Source organism: Loxodonta africana, chromosome 1 (genome assembly GCF_030014295.1).
Source record: "Loxodonta africana isolate mLoxAfr1 chromosome 1, mLoxAfr1.hap2, whole genome shotgun sequence".
Taxonomy (NCBI): Eukaryota; Metazoa; Chordata; class Mammalia; order Proboscidea; family Elephantidae; genus Loxodonta; species Loxodonta africana.
Window position 1 is genome coordinate 117,583,745 of NC_087342.1, and position 23,116 is coordinate 117,606,860.

General features: G+C 42.8%; 1 protein-coding gene and 1 pseudogene across 1 annotated transcript in view; one reads left to right on the plus strand and one right to left on the minus strand.

Moving 5' to 3' along the window:
• Positions 1 to 23,116, plus strand: part of LRRC1 (leucine rich repeat containing 1) — a 169,017-nt gene that overhangs the window by 4,614 nt on the left and 141,287 nt on the right. The window lies entirely within an intron of this gene.
• LOC111749817 (chorion-specific transcription factor GCMa-like) lies at positions 926 to 2,422 on the minus strand (annotated as a pseudogene).

The following is a 23,116-nucleotide window of genomic DNA, read 5'->3' on the forward strand; positions in this document are numbered from 1 at the left end:
GTTGCTGTTGAGTCGGTTCCAACAGATGGGGGCCTTGTGTGTCAGAGTAGAGCTGTGCTCCATAGGGTTTTCAGTGGCTGTTTTTTTTTTTTTTTATTTTGATTGTGATTTAAGTGAAAATTTACAGATCAAGGCAGTCTCTTATACAATAATTTATATACACCTTGCTATATTTATTTTTAGTTGCTTCCCCCCTAATGAAACAGCACACTCCTTCTCTCTACCCTCTATTTTCGTGTCCATTCAGCCAGTTTCTGACCCCCTCTGCCTTCATCTCCCCTCCAGACAGGAGCTGTCCACATAGTCTCATGTGTCTACTTGATCCAAGAAGCTCACTCCTCACCAGTATTGTTTCCTATCCTATAGTCCAGTCCAATCCCTGTGTGAAGAGTTGGCTTTGGGAATGGTTCTTGTCTTGGGCTAATAGAAGGTCTGGGGACCATGACCTCCGGGGTCCTTCTAGTCTCAGTCAGACTGTTAAGTCCGGTCTTTTTACGTGTAATCTCCATTTTTAATGATTGGTCTTTCCTGATGATGAGTTCAAAATAAAAGAGCCAAAGTCTGGCCATCTTCATTTCTAAAGAGAATTCTGGTTGTATTTCTTCCAAGATGGACTGTTTTTTTTCTGGCACTCCACAGTATATTCAACATTCTCTATAACTACCCCAATACAAATGCAGTGATCCTAAGTAGGTGGGCTTTGTACATCTCTGCTGTTTGATATTCACCAGGGACAATGGAAAGCCAACAGATAACGCAACTGAGGTGCTGAGAGCCACAATGTGAAAATAAGCAGAAAGCATTTCACTTCACATATGGGACAAGTTTTCATTCCTTACTAAGAATGGGAGTCTAAGAGTGGAGTAGGACAGGCCCCAAATGTTACTTTTTGTGTGAAGAAAGAAGTCTTGCCCTCAGTTTGTTGTCAGAATTCTGATTTGTCTGTGTTGGAAATTGGCTCGATGGCAATGAGCTTTGAAAACTGACAGGGAACATTGATGGTGAGGGTGGCAGGTGTAGGTGAGGAGAAAAGGGGCCTCTTGGGGTGAATGGTGTGTGGTGGAAGGGAAGTAGCTGTTAAAATCCACATGTACCTTCTCTTCATAAAGATCACCTCCTGGATTTGGCCATAGTGGGTGACTGCTAGTTTTGGCTGCAGGTGGTTATACAGGAATCTGCTGGAAATAGGGTTCCCTGCCTCTGAGCCCCTATTCAGCTTCAGAGAGGTGGAGGGAGATGCCATGTGTACTTTCTTTGTCACTCTTCTTGCCTCTGCTTCTACTTTGGTTACTGGTTTTAGATGATCATACTGTCCCTTTAACTGGAAAAAGATGAAGGCTTATTGTGCCAGAAGTTGGTGACCAGGAAGCCCTCATGGCCTTAGCAAAGAATTAGCTTCAGAGACCCATTGCAGTTGGGACAGTGTTTCCTCTGCTGCTTCTGCCAGGCTGTGTCACAGATGGCAGGGCGGAGGTAGACCTTGCCACCCCCTCATCAGAGCAGTTGTGGCCGCACACCACCACGCCTAGGCAGGACTTCTTTAGGATGCGGGAGTTGTGGTTGTTGATGTTGTGCATGGCCCAGCTGCTCAGGTGCCTCTGTGCGTTCCTGTCCTCTGAGCTGTAGGTGTGCTTGGCGTAGGAATCTGGCTATTCCTGGAACCGGTAAGGTTTTTTTGTTTTGTTTTGTTTTTACATTCTGTGGCAGTTTCGTATCATTAATATTCCAGCTTAATATTTCCTTGTCCTCAGAATCAACATCATCTGGTTCCATGATAAGGTCAGGTCACGCATAGAATTTTGTTTATTCAACTCCGCTCGGAAATGTTTGAGAATTTTGCTCTAAGAGGCTTTAATATGGTCAAGATGAGCCCACTCATGCAGCTTAGACAGAGAGACTGTTTTCTGATGCTGATTGGTAGGCAGCATTCCAGCTGTGGATTTGGTGCTTACTTGCCTTATTCTAACTGATCTGCTGCTGAGCCTGCACCACCGGTCCTTAGCCAGGGTTCAACCATGTGGTAGCCTCTCCATGCTCCTGTTCAGCAGAGAAAGCTTCAGAAGCTGATCGTTAGCCTAGCCCCAGCTGCATGATAGTCTCACCATCGCTTCCCCCGCCACCCCCCACATGGGATCTGTATTAACAGAGTTGATCCCACTTAAACCTCCTGGAGGTGCCTTCAGGTTTTTACTCACCCTTATGAGCACAGGACCCCTGCACCCAGTAGGTCCTCTTCAATAAATTGTTATTTAAATGATTGCAAAGTCTTATATGACTATCCCTCCTCTGCTTCTTTCTCTTCCCTCAAGCATATCACTGCTCTGGGATCTGTTTCCAATTGAGAGAATATTCAAGTTGAAAGGGATTTCAAAAGTAATACTCATCTACATAGTGAAGTTGTTTTGTCTCCCCCCACGGGATCTTCGGCTTCTCCTCTTTAATTCTTCAGTGTATCTGACGCCATTAGTTTTCCCCTCAGTGTGCACCGGTTCTGAAATATGGTTAAAACCTGCACAAACCAGAACCTATATAAGACAAACACTTGTCAGAGAAGGAAAACTCAAATATTTTCCACTAATAGAGAGTGATAGAAGATGATAAGGCTGTACCCTGTCAAAGGCAGAAAACTTACGAGACCTGGAAAAACAAGGCAGTCCCGTCAAGTTCCGGCTTGTATACATTTCACTGTACCTTCAAATATGTGGGTTTTACTGCTGTTTGTCTAACATCAACACGGCATCTAGGCTGGTTTTAAGCATTCATTGCTTAAAACATTGATTTTCATCTTGTCACTTCCTGTTATTTAGAGTTCAGTTGATGATTTGGTGATTGCCAGATATCATGGATTGAATTGTGTCCCCTGAAAATATGTGTCAACTTGGTTAGGCCATGATTCCCAGTATTGTGTGGTTGTCCTCCATTTTGTGATTGTAATTTTCTGTTAAGGAGGACTAGGGTGAGATTGTAACACCCTTACTAAGGTCACATTCCTGATCCAATGTAAATGGAGTTTCCCTGGAGTGTGGCCTGCCCCACCTTTTATCTTAAAAAAAGGAAAGGGAAGAGAGCAGAGAGTGGGGGACCTCATATCACCAAGAAAGCAGTGCCAGGAGCAGAGTATGTCCTTTGGATCTGGGGTTCCTGCACGGAGAAGCCCCTAATCCAGGGGAAGATTGATGACAAAGACCTTCCTCCAGAGCCGAGAGAGAAAGCCTTCCCCTGGAGCTGAAGCCCTGACTTTGGACTTTTAGCCTACTTAAAAAAAAAAAAAAATTTTTTTTTTTTCTGCTAGACTGTGAGAAAATAAATTTCTTTTTATTGAAGCTATCCACTGGTCGTACTTCTGTTGTAGCAGCTCTAGATGACTAAGACACCAGATGACGTTTTCTGAAATGCCTGCCCCCTTTATTTATTCTCTCTCCATATCCTGCTTTATTTTTTTCCCCTAGCCCTTAGAGCACTTATTACTACCTACGTTTAGACTGTATTTTTGCTTACTTGTTCTTTGCCTCTCCTACTAGAGTATGGTATGAGACCAGAGGTGCATTTGTTCACAGCTGAACCTAGAACAGTGCCTAGTACATAAAAAAAAAAAAAAAAAAAATAGTGGGCAGTTAAATGCTTGTTGCTTGAATGAGTTCTCACGTGTGTTGGTCATGGGTAGGCTGCCCTTGTTTCTTAGCCATCATAATTCCCCTTCCTACATTCTGACTTCTACTGTGCACTGATCTATTGAGACTAGTAATGAGACAAAATCCAGTGCCCTTGTCTCACCGGTCTTTGTTCTCCATCTCTTCTGTGCTGGGCACCTTTGACTGTCTTATCTTGGACATAATTTTCATGGATTGTGAGCATCATTGCTATGAATATGTTCAGCATCGCCAGCTGTGACGTATTAAGAGGACATCATCCCCATTTGGAATACATTATTTTTGTCTTAAACCTACTCTGTTTCAATTTAGGTCTTGTCTCCCCAACTTTTCCCAGTGCTTCCATTTCTGAGGAGTGAGACGGCCATTCTTCCTGTCTCAGATGTTCATGGACTTACCTTTGATCCTTCCTTTCTCCTCTACACCCATCTTGTCACTAAATTCTGTCATTTCTTTCCTCAAAATGCCATCTTTTCTCTCTTAGTCTCTGATTCTCGCATGGTTGTTTTACCGTGGATTCACATTGTCTATTGCTGGTCTCCCTCTGCTGAGGCTCTTCAGGTACAGGACTTGTCTTTTTTTTATATTAATATTTTATTTTGGTTTTGGTGAAAATATACACAGCATAACCCATCCCATTCAGCAGTTTTTAGACATACTGATCAGTGACATTGGTTACGTTCTTCAAATTGTGTCAGCAGTCTCCTTATTTTTGTTCTGATTATTTCACTTCCACTGACTTAAACTCCCTGCCCTGTAACCTTCTCGTTATACTTTAAAATAGCTGTGGTCCCTTTGGTCTTTTTTTATTTTTAATTTATTTTGTTGTTGAGAATATACACAGAAAAATATATACCAGTTCAGCTGGTTGTACATGTATAATTCAGTGGTATTGTTTACATCCTTTGAGTTGTGCAGCCATTCTCACCTGCCTTTTCCGAGTTGTTCCTCCCCCATTTACATAAACTTATTGCCCCCTAAGGTTCCTATCTAATCTTTCAAGTTGCTGTTGTTACTTTAATCCTGTATAGACAGTTCTTAAAAGAGCTTAATGCTCAAGGCAGATATTTTTTACTAGTTAAGCTAAACTACTGTTTGGTTTTTAGATGACTTCAGGGGATATTTCTGGTTTAAGGCTGAAAGATTATCTCAGCTGTAAACTGTCACCTAAAGCACAATTAAAAAAAAAAAAAAAAGATTATTTGGGGCAATAGTTTCAGGGGTTCATCCAGCCTCTATGGCTCCAGAAAGTCTGGAGTCCATGAGAATTTGAAATTCTGTTTTGCATTTTCCCGTTTTGATCAGGATTCTTCTGTAGAATTTTTGAACAAAATGTTCGGTAATGGTAGCCAGGCACTATCCATTTCTTCTAGTTTCATGGCCAAGGAGGCAGTTGTTCATGGAGGCAGTTAGCCACATATTCCATATCCTCCTCCTATTCCTGACTGTCCTTCCTCTGTTGCGCCAGGCAGATAGAGACGAATCGTCCAGCCCTGCATGACCGTCTGCAAGCTTTTAAGATCCTAGACACTATGCAATGGACAAAGTGGTAAAACAGAAGCACTGAACACATTCTTAGGCCAAGTGACTGGGGTGTCACGTGAAACCATGACCCTAAAACTCCAAACCAAGGAACTAAATCTTATGACGTGTTTGGTTGTACACAGCAGCCTCAGCAGCTATTCTTTTTGTAGTTGTTTTAAATATATCTATCGCACAACTTTCGCCAATTCAGCTTTTTACGGGTGTAAAACTTATTGACACCTGTTACAATGATCAACTCTGCAACCATAGCCTTAATCAATGCAATTTTCTGACACCATTCCCATTTGGTCTTTATAGATAACTTTTAAAAATAACACAATACTCAAGGGTGACAATCTTTACTTTTGGAGCTAAACTGTTAATTTAAAGGTGACTTCAGGGGATAGTTTTAATTTAAGATTTGAAGAGTTACTCAGGGCAATGGACTTGGGAACTCCTCCAGCCTCAATAGGTTCAGTAAGTCTGGATTCTATAACAATTTGGTATTATGTTCCACATTTTTCTCCCTTTCTATCAGAATCCATCTATTGGGTACAGAGCTTGTCTTGAAGAGGCAGAGAGCAGGGTTCTGGAATCAGGGGGTTCAAAACACCACTCCATCTTTTGAATACTCTCTCCAAGCCTTCGATTTCTAGGTGTTAAAGTAATAAAGAGATAAATGGATGTAAAACACTTTACAGAGTGCCAGCATGCTGTTAGATCTAAAATATCTAAGATCTTTTGGATACTGTGTGGCAAGACACTTTTCTTATGGAACAATGTTTCTTAAACTGGAGTTTAAGGACATTTTCCTAGAAGCTTTTATTTTTTAAAACCATAACTGAATTTTTAAATGTTCTTTTCAGTAATAAACCTTAAAAAATCATAAATTCTGTAGCATCTGAAAGATTGCCATAGATTTTAGGGCCTATGCTTGAGTGCTCCTTTAGTAGTCTCCAGCAAATGGGGAAGGAGCAGATACGGACTTAGTACCGAAATGATGCATTTTGGTCAGGTGATGGCTGTGAGTTGCATGAACAAAGATTTCATGACAGTTTGTTTTGAGAACAGTGGTTGGTAGCTGAAGGGCTCACAGAGCCCAAGGAGGAACCAGTGCCGCGAATGGGGTCAGTTCTTCATTCACATTGTGAGCAGTGGTGCAGTGTCTGTAAAACTGCATCATCACCGTCATCTGTCATGGTAACTTCATGTTGAGTTCTTTTGAATTTTATTGGTTTCATATCAGAGTTTTAAATTGTTTTGCCTTATTGTTTTATAAGGCCTAAAGCCAAAGGAGGACCTACCTAGCTTTATGTTAGTACATATTTAAGTAACATTATAATAAAAATAATTTAGGTGCACACTGCAGGGGTAGGAGCTGGAGAGCAAGAGAGTATTTTCCTTTTATAGTGGCAGTCCATACATTTCTCAAGTTAAGGAAACAGTTGTTATTTCTCAGATCTCTTGTTATTGTTACAATATTATTACTAGAGAGTTTCGCACTTAATTGTTTTCTGATTGTTCTTATGTACTAGTCGGGCCCTTCCTTCCTTCCTCTGTACGTTTTACTCCCCACCCTCCCACTTGCAGGTCAAAAAACTGAGACCTAGAGAAATTGCAGTTTGCTTCAGGCTAGTGGAGATTAGTGTGTCTTTGATTTAAGAAACATTTAGTGAGTATATGTTATGTATTAATAACAATTACAACGGCCACCACTTATTGAAATTTTTACTGAGCTCCAGACATTATATTAAGTGCCTCACATAAAGTATTTCTCTTAATCTGAATAACAACCCAATCCTGCCATTATACTTCCGGTTTTGCAGATGCAGAAGCTGAGGATTATGGGTATTTAAGAAACTTTAAAGTTCAGTTCTGGAGACAGCATTTGAACCCAGCTCCCTGTGTGCACTTACCACTCAACTGTACTGCCCCACCTAGGGGCTCACCAGGGAGCAAGGAGTCAGCCTGGGAGTGTGATGAGTACTCAGGAGGAAGCCTCTGCAGACCGCCATGACAGCTTTGAGAAGTCTCGTGCGTTCCGGGGAGTTGAGAGAAGGCATTAGAGGTGGCGACATTCAAACTAGGCTGGCAGGAGGGAAAAAGCATGTGGTTGCTGCTGAAATCAATCATTTCAAGGAGGCTAGAATGTGGGGTGCATGTTTGAGAGGGAGTTGACTAGAGAGGAGCCTGGGAACAGATCATAAAGGGGCCTGGTTAGTTTTGCTAAGGAGATGAATTCCATTCTGCAGGCAGAGGAACCTGGTTGAGCAGAGGTGCAGTGCAGCTAGATCTTTGTTTCAGAGAATGGAGTCAGGGAGACCAGTCAGGAGCTCCTTGTAGTAGTCTGTTGTGTGCCATCCAGTCAATTCTGACTCATAGTGACCCTGTATATGACAGAGTAGAACTGCCCAGTAGGTTTTTCTAGGCTGTAACCTTTATGGGAGCATATTACCAGATCTCTTTGCTCAGGGAGCTGCTCGGGGGTTCAAAGTGTTGACCTTTGAGTAGAATTGCTCCATAGGGTTTCCAAGGAGCAGCTGGTGGATTCGAACTGCTGACCTTTTGGTTAGCAGCCAATCATTTAACCACTGCCTCACCAGGGCTCCAAATCAATACAGGAGCAGATTGCCAGATCTTTTTTCTCGAGCCGCTGGTGGATTCAAACTTTTGACCTTTGGTTAGCAGCAGAGCCTTTAACCATTGTGCTTCCGGGGCTTCTTGCAGTAGTCTAGGTCAGAGGAAATGATACAGTACCTATGGGGATGAAGAGGAGGAGATGGCAATGTCAAAGATTTTTGTACTGGGAGTGTCCTGCCCTCTAGTCCAATGCTGTTTGTGCCATACCACCTTCCAAGTCTTGGGGACCCATCTGAGGCATTGTATAAATACTTGTCGGCCACAGAATACAAAAATTGACCTCCTTTTGGTGGACATATTTTCCTTGATTGTGGGGTGTCCCTGTGCTCAACTTGTAAATTACTCTCTAAAATACAGCAAGTCTGTATTTAGGGATTTGGTTGGGAGAGAGATGGACAGCCAGATGCGTTATGGGTAAAAAGAGCTTGTTTATTTCTGGTTTTGTTCAGATGAATGTGGCCATCAGGTTTATGAAAATGCACCCACAAGGACACCGGTGACCCTGTGGATTCTATTTTCTGGGCAATGTGAGTGTGTACTGTGTGCTCTTCCAAGAACTTTAGTTCCATCACCCTCTGCTGAAGCTTTAGAAGACTAGTACTTGGAGAATTTTTGTTTATTGTTCTAGAGTAACTTGGAAGGAAACTGGTTGCTGGCCTGTCTTTTTAAAAAATAGCTCAAGGTCTTTGTGAAAAATAAATACAATCATTTAATAAAACTTTTCTAGAGTTGACATTGGAATCCCTGGGTGGTGCAGTCGGTTAACATGCTAGGCTGCTAACAAAAGGTTGGAGGTTCAAGTCCACCCAGAGGTGCCTTGGCAGAAAGGCCTAGTGATCTACGTCCCACAGATCAGCCATTGAAAACCCTGTGGAGCACAGTTTTACTCTGACACACATGGGTTTATTGACATAGATTGAATCATGCTTTCAATATGATAGCATGGTAAAATGAGCCTGCTTCCACGTTTCCACTCACCTCTTTCCAGGGACCTCCAGTGGGCAAGAAGCCCCTCAGCTTGTTTTCACACCATTTCATTGCATTATCCTCTCTGCTGAACTTGTACCTTCTGTTCACTGTGATACATAAGTAGGCACCTGGAATATCTTTAAAAGGACCCTTTACCCCAGACTTGAAATTTTAGGGGCAAAGTATAGCTGGTATTCACACAGGAGGGTCAGAAATCATAGTGTAAACATTTCTTAGCAATGATGGCAAAAATCTCAACCATGATTTTGCTGTGGCACGCAACAGGGCCTTTGAGCTCTTCTGGGTGAGGATCCAGTGAGTGCTCCAGGCTTCTCACTGTGCTCCCAGAAGTCTTGGGAAAGTTAGCCTATTTTAGGACTCTACCCAGAACGCAGGACTGTGAACGCTTGCCCTCTGCCTCATAGGATAGTTATGAGGAGTGGTGAGATCATGGGGTAGGCCTTGGTAAATGCATAGAAGCAACTTCTGGATGTCCATTAACTTTCTCTTGGGTATTATTTAGTGGACAGGAATGGTAATTTGCTATTGCATGTGGTATTTTAGAAGATCTAATGGTGTGTGTGTGTGTAGTGTAAAATCCTGTGGACTCCTAAAAGTAAGGTGGAATATTTTATGTTTTTTTGTTCATCATTATTTTGAAGAGTTTCCTTATCTAGGCTGTAATATTCGGATTCTACAGAATTTAACTCAGTTGGAAGAAATTTGGCATATTTGTTTTCAAGGACCCCAAGGAATGGGTTTGTCACGTGGTGGGTGGAAAGAGACTTCTGGATTGTGTGGCCAAAGGCAGAGGACTCTGCCCGCCCCCCCCCCACCACTCTAGTTACCTTTCTTTCCACAATCCGCACCTGTTTTGGGGGAAAAGGTAATCAGGAGGGGCTGTCAACTGGTATTGTGGGTTGGATTTTGTCCCTCCCCCCACCCCCCCGCCATGTGTTCATCAATTTGGCTGGGCCATGATTCCTGGTATTGTGCGATTTTCCTCTATGTTGTAAATCCTGCCTCTATGATGTTAATGAGGGAGGTTGGGTGGCAGTTGTGTTAGTGAGGCAGAACTCAGTCTATAAGATTGGATTGTCTTGAGGCAATCTCTTGAGATATAAAAGAAAGAAGCAAGAAGAGAGACAGGGGAACCTCATACCACCAAGAAAGCAGCACCGGGAGCAGAGCGCCTCCTTTGGACCCTGGGTTCCTGCACCTGAGAAGCTCCTAGTCTGGGGGGACATTGATGAGAAGGCTGACAGAAAGAGAAAGCCTTCCCCTGGAGCTGACACCCTGAATTTGGACTTTTAGCCTACTTTACTGTGAAGAAATAAATTTGTTTGTTAAAACTATCCACGTGTGGTATTTCTGTTATAGCAGCACTAGACAACCAAGACAACTAGCTTGTAGGAAATAGGAGTTGGAGTTACATGAGCAGTTGTGAAAGCCAGAAAGTGGCTTTCAGACTTTGTGAAATGTTATGTGGGGCTGTGGCTTCTTGCCTTGATTTAGAATGCCTAGGGCCCTTCTTCTGAAGATGCTCAATAAATACCTCAGAGGATCCTGCTGCTTGGGTCATAGTATGACCCTGTTTTTGTGTGATCCATGCAGAGGCACCTCAGAAGAGAAGCCTGGTAATCTGCTTCTGAAAGGTCACAGCCTTGAAAACCCTGTGGATCACAGTTTTCTGCTTTGTGCACATGAGTTCGCCACGAGTCAGATTGACTCAGCAGCAACTAATAACAGGATATATGTTGCATGCTGAAAAGAATTCAAAGAATAAAAAGTGACATTTCCTTTGAATTCCTTCTAAATGATACCAGCCATTAACAATTTTAGATTGTATTCTTACAGACTTTTTTCTCTTCATATGCCACCATGTATTTCTTCTTATTAAAACAAAAAAGGACTCCTACTACATAAATTGTTTTACCACTTGCCCTTTTCACTGAATATCTTCCATTTCAGTATGTATACATCTATTTTACTGTTGATGCTGGTGCTGTAGTATTCCATTGTGTTGGGTATACCACAGTTGGTTTATTTAACTAGTCTCCTAATGCTGGGTATTTAAATTGTTTCTATTTCTTTGCAATGGATGAACCGTGCCGGATTGAACATTCTTGTGTGTACTAGTTTTTTTTCCTTCAGGTAAACTTCAGAGAGCGTAATTACTGGTTGAAAGGGTATCAGTGTTACAAATTTTAATGATATTGCTAGATTGTTGAAGTTTTTTTTTTTTTTTTTTTTAGTCAGAGTTGAATTAAAAAAAAAGCAAAAACCAAGCCCACTGCCGTTGAGTCGATTCTGACTCACGGCGACCCTATAGGACAGAGTAGAACTGCTCCACAGAGTTTCCAGGGAGCGCCTGGCAGATTCGAACTGCCAGCCTCTTGGTTAGCAGCTGTAGCACTTAACCACTATGCCACCAGGGTTTCCCAGAGTTGACTAGAGCCCTAGAAATTCTATAAATGTACTTGTTTTACAGCCAAAGAAACTAAAGTCTAGAGAGGTAAAGATATGGGCCACACATCCCGACTCCCGATTCCGAGTCCTATAGTCTTTCTGGGGCTGGAAAAATAGGCCAACAGCCCTGCTTCGTTGTCCATGCTCCTTTTATCCTTGACTGTAATTCTTTTCTGTAGTTCTAGAAAAGCTCCCCAGGCAGGTTCAGTCAGTTAATCAGATATTTGTGCTAGGTCTGTGCTATGTTTTTGGAAGACTAACATCTAATTCTTGCCCTCAAGAAGCCTACAGTGTTTAGTTGGGAAGAGTTCAGTGTTGTGTTATTCTTAATGTAGCTAAGTGCCAAGTGGGTCTGCAAAACCAAGAGTCACTGTGGGCTCTTTGAGGAGGCTTATTGGAATTGAGGCAGTCAGGGATGCAGGACCCCAGTTTTCACCGAAAGTAGGTTCATACTGTCTGGGAAGGGCAAGGAGGACATTGCAGACAGGGGGCTTTTCTGAGGTGGTGCGACATTGTGTTATGGAGCACAGACTCACTCTGAGTTGACTTGGTTCTGTTTCTGAGCAGGAGGGCAGGACAGTGTGGAAGACTTGGGGGACCCAAAGCTTGGGCATTAGCTTAGTGTGATGGCTGGATGGTGCAGCCCCTCCCTTCGTCCCTTTTACAGAAGTCTCTGTTCAGGCCTCTTACTTGAAGAGAGAGTATGCATAGTGGTTAGGTGATTGTCTCCTTTGGATAAGGAACTTAGCTTCTCTGTGCCTCAATTTGCTCATCTGTAAAAAGGTAATAATCCATACCTCGTGAGGTTGTATGAGAATTAAATGAGTTAACTTGTATAAAATGCTGAGAACAGTGTCTGGCATAGAGAAAATACACAATAAAATTTGATCATTGTTGTTATTAATATTGACTCTAGTGATAGAGGTCCAAACTCCTACATTCTTGCCTCCCTCAGATATTTTCTCAATACCCCTGCCAGAGTGATCTTTCTAAAACACAAATGTGATGAGTAACTTCCTTATACCTTCAGTATACCACCTGGCAACATTCCTGTCCTCTGTCGACCCTTCCCATCCCATTCCCACCTCAGCTCCGAACCCATTCCAGCCTGAACCTTGTGCTTCAGCAACAGGTAGCTGCCCTTAGTGGCCGTATGCTGTTTCATGCTTCTAAGATTTTGTTTATTTTTATTATTCTACCTGCCATGACGTACTCTTTCCCTTCTTCATTGTCTGGCTCACTCCTCATCTCATGGGATGCAATGCAGGAGATAATACTTCTCCGGGAAGCTTTCCCTTACTCCGCTGTGGTTTCTGGAGACACCTGTATCATCACTCTTATCTCTGTCCCCCGCAAAGCGAGTTCCTTAAAGGTACACATCTGTCCTTCATGGTCCTGCTGCTTAACAGAGTGGCTGGCACACAGCAGACATTAAACCATATTTGAACAGCATACTTGGGGAATTTGTCAGCTCTGTTGGGGAGTGGATTTAGAAATGGGTTGGGCCAAACCTGTAAGTGAGAACTTGAAGACTATGCCAAGAAGAGCTGGGCTCTCTGCAGTCCTTGCATGCATAGGTGGCATGATGATGGAGTGACAGCAGCACTGGGTCAGTCAGTCCAGGGTTCTTGTCCTTGCTCTGCCCAATGCTAGTGGTGTGGCTTTGGGTAAATCACGTCATCTCTTGAACCTCAGTTTCCTCATCTGAGTGGTGAAAGGCTGGTGTGAGTGATGTCCAAGGTCCTCTGGAGTTTTGACCTCCTCTGATGCTGATTTGGTGACTTGATGCCCCACGCTGACCTTAGGAGAGTTGTGCCACAGTTGTGTGCGTGTTCAGTGAGGTTGCTCATTGGGGTTTATGGAATCACAAGGCTAGGCTTACTCATTGTAATCAAGGATTTGATAATAAGGAGAAGCTGCTTTAAATTCTTACCCTGCTGTAGTCAGTGTTTGATCCCCAGAACCAAGATGGGGAAAAGATCAGCGGATTTTCTTTGGTTAACACATACATCCAACACCAACAAGTACCCTTGAATACTGAATTTTTTTTTTTCTTTCTTTCTTTCTGGGTCAGTTTCATTTCCCCAGCGTTTAGAAATGAGGCGAAATGGGCACTTGGCTGGGACTTTTTTTTCACCTTCTGAAGTGAACTTAAGCAATTTAGAGGTGGTTGGTTGAAACTTCACTTTTGGTTGAAGTACCCGAGAGACTGTATTTCAGGAAACTTAGTTTGGGGGCTGTTATGGATTGAATTGTGTTTCCCCAAAATAAGTGTTCTAAGTTGTAAACCCCATACATGTGGATGTAATCCCTTTTGGGAATAGAGTATTCTTTGTTATGCTAATGAGAACGTATAATGCTAATGAGTGTAGGGTGTGTTAAACCTAACCATGTAATGCTAATGAGTGTAGGGTGTGTTAAACCTAACCACTTTTTTTTTTTTAATAATAGTTTATTGAGTTTTTGGTGAAAGTTTACATAGCAAGTTAGTTTCCCATTTGACAGTTTCCACACAGATTTTTCATGACATTAGTTACATGTATCACAATGTGTCAGCATTCTCTTTAATTATGTTCAGTTTGCTCCATTTCCAGTACTCTAGCTTCCCTGCCCTCTTATCTTCTCATCTTTGCTTTTTTTGTTTTTTAATTGTACTTTAGATGAAAGTTTACAGGACAAACTAGCTTCTTACTAAACAATTGGTACACATATTTTGTGACATTGGTTGCCAAGCCCATGACTTGCTGACATTCTCCCCTTCTTGACCCTAGGTTCTACATTACCAGCTTTCCTGCCCACTCCTGCCTTCTTGTCCTTGCCCCTGGGCTGGTGTGCCCGTTTCATCTTGTGTTGTTTTATGGGCCTGTCTAATCTTTGACTGAAGGGTGAACCTCAGGAGTGACTTCATTACTGAGCTGTAAGTGTGTCCGGTGGCCATATTCTCTGGGTTTCTCCAGTCTCTGTCAGACCAGTAAGTCTGGTCTTTTTTTGAGTTAGAATTTTGTTCTACATTTTTCTCCAGCTCTGTCCTGGACCCTCTATTGTGATCTCTTTCAGAGCAGTTCGTTGTGGTAGCTGGGCACAATCTAGTTGTGTTGTACTCAGTCTGTTGAAACCTAACCACTTTTGAGACAGAGCAAATTAAGGCACAGAAGCAAGCTAACAAAATGGGGGAAAGATAGACGCACATGGAGATCAATAAGGAACCAGAGAACGCTGGTGCTAGAGAAGCTAAGACAAGGATTTCCCCTCCAGAGCTGACAGAGAGCGCGAGAGAGGGAGAGAACTTTTCCCTAGAGCTGATGTTCTGAATTCAGGCTTCTGGACTCCTAAGCTGTGAGATAATAAATTTCTGTTTTTTTAAACCACCCACGTGTGTTATTTCTGTTACAGTAGCACTAAGAAACTAAAACGGGCTGAAGATTAAGAGTACCTAGTTGGCACGATTGATCTGCACTTGACTGCTGACCTGAAGTTGGTGGTTGGAACCCACCCAGTGGATTCATATAACAAAGGCCTGGTGAACTGCTTCTGTAAAGATTAAAGCCGAGAAAACCCTGTGGAGCATTTCTACTCTGTAATACATGGGGTCATTGTGAGTTGGAATTGACTTGACAGCATGGAAGGCAGAATTCTGCCAATGAACCACCACTGTCCCCTCTAGCTAGCTAAAACAGGTATAATCTCAGATGGCCTTATGGAGCTTCCATTCTAGCCAAGGGAGATAGCCAGTAAATGAACGGGTAATTAAGAATTTCAGATAGTGATAAACTATAAAGAAAACAAAACAGGGAAATGTGGTTGTTGTTGGTGGTGGTGCCCTTGAGTTGATTCTGATCATAGTGACTGCATGTGACAGAGTAGAACTGGTTACCTTGGCTGTAATCTTTACTGGAGCAGATTGCCAGGTCTTTCTTCTGGGGAGTTGCTAGGTGGGTCTGAACTGTCAACCTTGCAGTTAGCAGCCAAGTGCTTACTCATCGTACCATCAGAGATTTGAGTTTTTGAGATGACTTCTCTGAGGACGTTTGCATCGATGGGAGGGACACAGCCATGTGAATATGGCAGAGGTATGAGCAGAGGCTTGGGGATGAGCTTGGTGAGCCTGAGGGCAGAACAAGGGCCAGTGTGGCTGGAGCATTTGGTATGGATGGGAGTAGGAGATAGATTTGAAGAAGTTGGCAGGCAGGGACGGATTACCCAATAAGCAAGGTAAGCACGTGCTTAGGGCATCAATAAAAGAGAGGCACCAGTTATCCAATGCAAAGACCCATAGATGCCAAGCAGACAAGACACAAGGAAAAGCGAGCAACGCAGTAGAAGGGAACCGGCAGGGCACTAAATGAAATTGCTCCCGGCCCCAGTGCAAGAGAATGTGCTGGTGGAAAGTTCACACAAGGTCACAATGCGCAAGGTGCCTATGCGCAAGGTTGTTTAAGCTGTGAGGCCCCTATCACTTCAACACCTTCATTGACATCTATCTCCTGTGGTCCCCTACCATAGGCAAGGACCGATTATATTAGTAGGTAACGAGTCTCTGATCCATTTTGAGAATTAAGTTCACTGACTCATTTTCTTTGTTGAAGAGTATGTGAAATATTCTTTTTGTAGAAAATATGGTATGTGGTAAAAATCTTACTACCTTGTATCCTTTAAAAATTTTAGAATCCAGTTCATCTCATACTGCTGAAATGACATGTGCCACTTTTGTGTTCAATTGCTAATATTATAGTTGCATTAGAAAGAAGTTACATCGTGGATAGCTAAGACACACACACGTGTATATATATATACACGTGTGTGTATGTATATATATACACCTCACATACTCCTTTCAAATGCGTGAGTGAACAGAGGAGGGGCAAATGACCTGTTTCAAGTTCTCACATGCCTTAATCCAGCCCTGTTGGCAGGGCTCATGTAGGGGCTCAGAGAGTCTGGTAAGAGCTTGGATTTGTTTTTCCTCAGTTGAAGTGGTGGAGCGTAAGCACATGAGATATCTGATTTATCCTTTGGAAAGTTTTCTCTGCCTGCTGGTTAGAGATTAGACTGTAGGGAGGAAGAGAGGAAGCAGGGAAACCCAGAGAGGAGGCTACTTGTTGAAGGGTTTCAAAGACAAGCTGAGGAGGCTTAGACCAGGGTTGGGGTGGAGTGGGGTGGCAGTAAGGTAGTGAGATATATCTCGGGGGTAAAGTCGACAAGATCTGCCGATGTACTGGATTTATCAACTGATGTATTTATAGAGCTGCTGAGCTATTTGGATTTATAACAAATGTATTTGGATTTATCAACTGGGGGGATGGTGGAGCCGTTTACTGGGTTGGAAAGGGCTGCAAAAGAGAGTATAGCAGTATAGAAACCGGTAAGTACTTGAGTTGGGGCCAGGCAAAACTGAGAAGAGGAAGCCTGCCTAATGATAATACAAACAGCGAACAGTTTTTGAACAATGTGCCTTGAACTGTTTTAAACACTTTGCATGATTAACTCATTTAATCCTCACAACGGTTACAGCCTCATTTTTTTACGTAAATAGCCCTATTTTACAGATGAGGGCACTGGGACACAGAGAAGTTAAGTAACTTGCCAAGCTCATACAACTAGTAAATGGCAGAGTTGGGATTCAAACTGTTACAGCCTGGCTTGAAAAAACAGTGCTTCTAACCATTGAGCCTTCCTGCCTCAAGGTCAAACATAGGGAGATGGTGTTGCCTGCACCGAAAGCCACCCTGCTGAGCCATGAGTTGTGTCTGCCTGTGAAGTGGGTTATTTTTGCATCATTAAGAAAAAGCACTGAACTGAAATATCATTTTAAGAATCAGGTCACCAAATATTAATGCGCTCATCAAACATAATCTTTATAAGAAGATTAGTGGCACTGGTTTTCTGGTGCTGGATTTCTTATCTTCAGGAAGTAACTTATAGCACAGCTGTATTCTCATGTTATTAAAAAAACGCATCCACTTGGGAAAACAAGGGAGTTTTACTGAAGATAATGAGCAGTGGTTTTACCTTAGCAGTAGCCCCCATAATAATTCTGCTCGTAGTAATTTAGCCGTTATCCTATCTGCACTATTCTCAGCATGTTATCAAGTGATTAGCTTATGTGGGGTGGTTATTAGTCCTGACTGTAAAGGTCAGTATTATAAAGAGATTCTTATGTACTTTCTAGAACTATACATATTCTAAATAAAGCTAGATATCGATACTAATAAGATTGTTAATAGAAAATTTGCATTTTATGGTAGACCCAGCTTACCTAATAAATAATTTGTTACAATTGTTCACATAACTTGACTTTTCAAAACTTTATTCTAAAATGGTAAGGCGGGAGGGGGCTAATACTGTGCCTGCCCCACATCTCCGGTAACCGTAGTGATTCAATGAAGTTACATAGTGGCCAGGAGCAAAGCTTGTGGAACTCTTACCTTCAGCGTTGCTCCCACCCAGTCGCACAGCAGTTAAGAGCTTGGCTGCTAAACAAAAGGTTAGGCATTCGAATCCACCATGCATTCCTTGGAAAACCTATGGGGCAGTTCTGCTCTGTGCTGTAGGGTCGCTATGAGTTGGAATCGACTGGATGGCAGTGGGTTTGGTTTTGGTTTTAGTAACTTACTGTTTAAAAAGAAAATCTGTGTAAAGATGTTTTTGTAAGGCAAATATAAACCAAGAAACCAACCAAATCCATTGCCGTCGAGTCGATTCCAACTCATAGTGACCCTATAGGACAGAGTAGAACTGCCCCATAGAGTTTCCAATGAGTGCCTGGTGGAACTGAACTGCTGACCTCTTGTTAGCAGCCATAGCTCTTAACCACTATGCCACAAGGGTTTCCAGGCAAATATAGCTGAGGGTTATTACTTGTGATGTGATTTACATAGTCTTTTTAAAATTTATATGTTTTAAGCCATTGTATTTCAGTTTTCAAGTTCAGGTCCAAAGAAAATTCGGTACATGGGAAGTGTCAGAAAACTTTGGTGATTTCAGATCACTGGTAACAAGTAACCAGCTGCCGTTGAGTTGATTCTGACTCATGGTGACCCCATGTGTTAGAGCAATGTTTTTTTTTTTTTTAAAAAAAAAAAAAGGCCTTAGACCTGAAGAAATAGACGAGTGTATTTGGAATATTCTTGACTGTAAATAACAAAAAAACTCAACCTAAAATGCCTTAAATGAAAGAGACATTTAATTATCTTAGAATCAGGAAGCATGCAGGTGGGTGGTAGGTTTGCTTCAGTGCTGCCAGGAGCTGGTGTGACTTAGTCTGTGATTTGCCAGGCCTTTCTTTTCTATACAGAGTCACAGGGCCAGTCCTGGCCACACGAGAGCCTGAGAATGCCAGTTGTTGTGTTTTGCCTCTGTAGTGAGAGATAGATAGGCAAGGAATACCAATAAGAGGGGTTGGAATGGATATGGGGTGGGAGAATTAGTGAGGTGGGAATGGATGTAGGGTAGGAGAATTGGTGAGGTGGGAATAGATATAGGATAGAGGGGTTAGAGGGTGGGAAGGCATGTGGGGTGGGAGGATTAGTGAGATGGGAATGGATGTGGGGTAGAGGGGTTAGGGGTGGGAATGGATGTGAGGTGGGAATTGATGTAGGATAGAGGGTGGGTATGAAAGTGGAGTAGGAGGATTAGTGAGGTGGGAATGGACATGGGGTGGCCAACCTGAAGTGCCTGCTACAAGGAGGAAGGAAAACAGACAGTGAGAGCCTGCTGGGTTCTTGCAGTCACCCTTCCCCGTCAGTAGATAGTTGTCATGTCTCTAGTTAACCTTATGTCTTCTGCCAAAAACACAGGGACCATCTGCTCAGAAAAAATTCTGGAGTGATTTCTGTTTTGAAGTTTTTTTTTTTTTTAAAGTTTGTATGTGTAGACATTTTCCCTAAATTTTATTCACGCAATATGTGTTAGAAATTTGTGAAGAAAAAGAAAAATGTAAATATCCTAACACTTTGTGGCTCAGTTCTCCTATGATTTTTGTTAGGGTCGTACTTAGCTATGTATGTTTGTTTCCAGTCAGTTTGTCATCAGGGATTTACTTTATGCGTCTTAGCCCTCCACACTGGGGAATTCAGTGTCTTAGTCACAGGAAGTGATCAAAAATTATTTGTTGTATTGAAAACCTATTTTTTATTTTTTTGTGGTATGATTTATACATAAAAAACCTAGCTACTGTGGAGGTGACTCTTACTCATGGTGGCCCCATGCGTGTCAGAGTAGAACTGTGTTCTTTAGGGTTTCTAATGGCTGATTTTTTGAAGATAGATTGCCAGACCTTTCTTCTGAGGCACCTCTGGGTGGACTTGAACCTCCAACCTTTGGTTTTGCACACTAATTGTTTGTACTACCCAGGGACTGCAGTCTAGATATGTTAGTCCTCAGATATGTTCACATTCTCATCTTACCTGACCACTCCCTCGTAGTGCCTCGATGTAGCACAGTTATTATAAAGTGCCAGTGGTGCCAATAGTACAGCTCTAGTTTCCCTCTGTCCTAGAATCTGACTAGGAAACTCTGTGCAGGCCGCAGACTGCAGCTCCAGCCCTAGCTAGGCGTGATACATTTGTTTTCTGTCCACCTGAGAGGGAGGCAGAGTGTGGGCTGAGTCAGCTCGTCCTGCTGGCAGAGAGTCAACAGTAGCACAGAAAGATAACACATCATTAGTCATGTTGACAGAGGACATTTCCTCTCCCTCTTACCTATTAGCAGAGGTGTTAATGAGAAGTAAAGTGGCCAAAAGGCAGGAAGTGTTTCTGAGGCCAAGGACTTGGGCTGCCCACACACAGGATAATTATCTCTTGCTTTAGGAAGAGTTGAATAAAAAGGCTCAGTTGCAGTTCTTAAAATACTGATTTTATTAGCAGCTGTCAAGTTGGCCCCCAATTTAAGTCAACTGTGTGCATAATGAGGTCAGTTTGTTGTGATCCATAGGGTCTTCATTAGCTGACTTTCGGAAGTAGATCACTTTTCTTCCTAGTCCGTCTTAGTCTGGAAGCTCTGGTGAAACCTGCTCGTCATCATAGCAACACGTAAGCCTCCACGGCAGACGAGTGGTAACTGTTTAAAATAGCGATAAAGCAGCTCTTTATTAACTGCCTGTAGTATTCCAGATGCAAGCCTGGGCATCTAAACAGGTTTTGTTTGGTCTTCACATCAGCCTTATGTGGGAGGCTTTTTTTTTTTTCCAGTCATATTTTACAGCTGAGAAAACTGGGACTGAGCACTTGCATAAGGCCATTCAAGTAGGAAATGACCGGGCTGGGGCTAAGGCCAGGTTTGTCGGATTCCACTCATTTGGCAGATTCCGTCGGGTGGTGAGCCTGGAGCTGTTCATGCAGCTGCATGCGCTGCTGGCTGACAGTGCGCCGTGCATTGTTACTCACTGGAGATGCCTCAGTGAGTGCAGTCTCTGCTGTGGGTGTTGGGGTTTAGAGATGGAATCAGACAGGGGAGTAGCAAAGGCCTCCTGGAGGTAGAGGGTCACCTGGGTAAGGGCAGAGGGCACAACACAGCAAAGTGGTGTTGGAGGTGTGGGTTTCAGCAGTGTGAAGAGATGAGGCAGGAGACAAAAGAGGAGTAACCTCAAATAGCATTTATTTTGTAGGTGAAGGAGTGTCCTCAATGAAGTTGAGGTTAAGGAGTGTCCTGGTACACTTGAATTTAGAGAGCCTGGTAGCAGCTTGTGGATAGATTTGAGAAAACAGGACTGGACACAGGGAGAATTTTAGGAGGCAAACAGGGGCAGGGTTTGGTGACTAGATTTGGAGTGGAGAGTCTGGAGGTAGGACTGGGGCGAAGATATTAGTGGGAGCTTCAGTTTGAGTAACTGGGTACCAGGGTCAGAAATCTGAGGAAAGAGAGGAAGGATGGGTGCAGATAAATGTAAGATCCAAACTGGTGGCATTAGTTTTCTCAGTTAAGGACAAGATGGAGCAGGCCTGCTAGGTGAGGGAGGTGGAGGTTGAGTCTGGAGTGCTTCTGGAGTGGTGAAGGTGGAGAGGAAGGAATGAGAAAGAGTGCTGACATGGCTGGGTTTGGGGTGAATTTTTGGTAGTGTCAGCCATTGTGGTTTATGTTTTTTCCAGAGTGCTCAACTATACAGGCCTAGGATGGCACAAGATAGATCGTTGGTGCCTGTTCCACCTACAGAATAGGGGGTGGCAGAATCAGAGCACGCGGCCATTGAGAATTCTGAGGAGAAAGCATTTGGGATGCTGTGTAGGCTAGGCAGAGAAGGGAGTCCCATCAAGGGGCTGGTGGTCACGGAGAAAAGAGAAGGAGCAGTGAGGGAGATGTTGTAGCTGGATCTGGGATATTGGTGTTGAAGATGTGTGAAAGGAGGCAGCTCTGGGTGAAGTCAGTATCCAGGATGAGACCTGGGTGTGGATGGCGATGTGCAGCGGGGTGTGAAGGTCACTGCCCTTAAGAAAGCCCACAAATTTCTAGGCCTGCTCGTTGGATAGATAAGCTTCATTAAAAAAAAAAAAAAAGATAAGCTTCATTAGGAGCCACAAAATCAAATACCTGCAGGGATGCATGGGCAGAGTATAAGATGAAGAGGTCCAGGTAGACATACCTGTGGCCAACCATCTAAAAAGGAAGTTGCCCCACCAGACAGTCCCTGCTAGGTGGAAATGGGGGCCAGGTGTTAACTACCTCACTCAAGGCTTTTTTTTTTTTCTCATAGAAATCAGGATTTTTATGTGAAATCTCCTGATTTTTAAGTGTTGACTTTTTATGCAACAATTTTAAAAGCACACTGTGGGCTATGTAAATCAAGTTTATAGATGGGTTTGACTGTGTGGGTTGCTGGTTTGCACCCTCTGATTCACACAGACCTTGACAGTTCCTAGGGCTGTGCATTGTGAATTGGATCCCAGACTCTTGGTAACACCTTACCTTCTTGGCCATCCCCTTCAACTTGGAAGATCAAGGTTTTAAAGATAAAGGCCTAACTAGCTAATTAGATTTTCAGTGAGAACTGATAGGAGATGATAGTAATCTGAAGCCTATGGTTCAAGTGAAGGGTAGATTGTGATGAAAAATTTGCTAGCTCCTTCTGGAACTCTAGGATCCTTTCCTCCTTTTCTGTGTATGGAGAAGAAGCTTAATGGCTTTTTTTTCTTGATCCATACTTCCTCTTCTGCTTATTCCCAACCTTCTTTTTCCTTCTCCTTTTTTTCTCTTCCTTCTTTATTTACTTCTGTATCTCCAATTCATTTTCTTATGGAGTGCAGCTTCCGTAACTTGGTGTAACTTGATCAGATATTTTTCTGAATTGATTTAGTGAAATTTTACATTTTGTATTCCATTTTCTTAGTTTTTAAACTCAGTAAATTGTACCGTAGGTGAGTTGTGATCACAGAGTAGTGAAACTTTTGTTTCAATTAGAAAAAGTGTTACATTAGCAGATGAAAAGGTAATTACACAACCAAATGAATGTTTTACTCTTCAGAGTAATCACTTTGGAGGAGTTTTACTCAAATTTCAAAACGTCTTTGGAACGCTTTGGGAATTAATCTCAGGGCATCTGCACAAATCTTTCACTATTACCAGTGATTGTAAGTCTTTGATGTTTGTGACTAGGGTCACTAGAACCAAGTCTAAATAATAAGGTTGTGGATCAAACTGGGTGACACCATTGTCCTGTGTAAAAATGGGACATGGCCTTGAAGTGCTAACCCACTGCCTGCTGTGCTCATCAGTGAGTCCCCAAGGGAGCTCCACACGAGGAGATGCACAAACGTTGCAACAGCAGCAGCCTGGTTGGAGTACAAAAAAATCAAAACAAACCCAGTGCCGTCAAGTAGATTCCGACTCATAGCGACCCTATAGAACACAGTAGAACTGCCCCATAGAGTTCC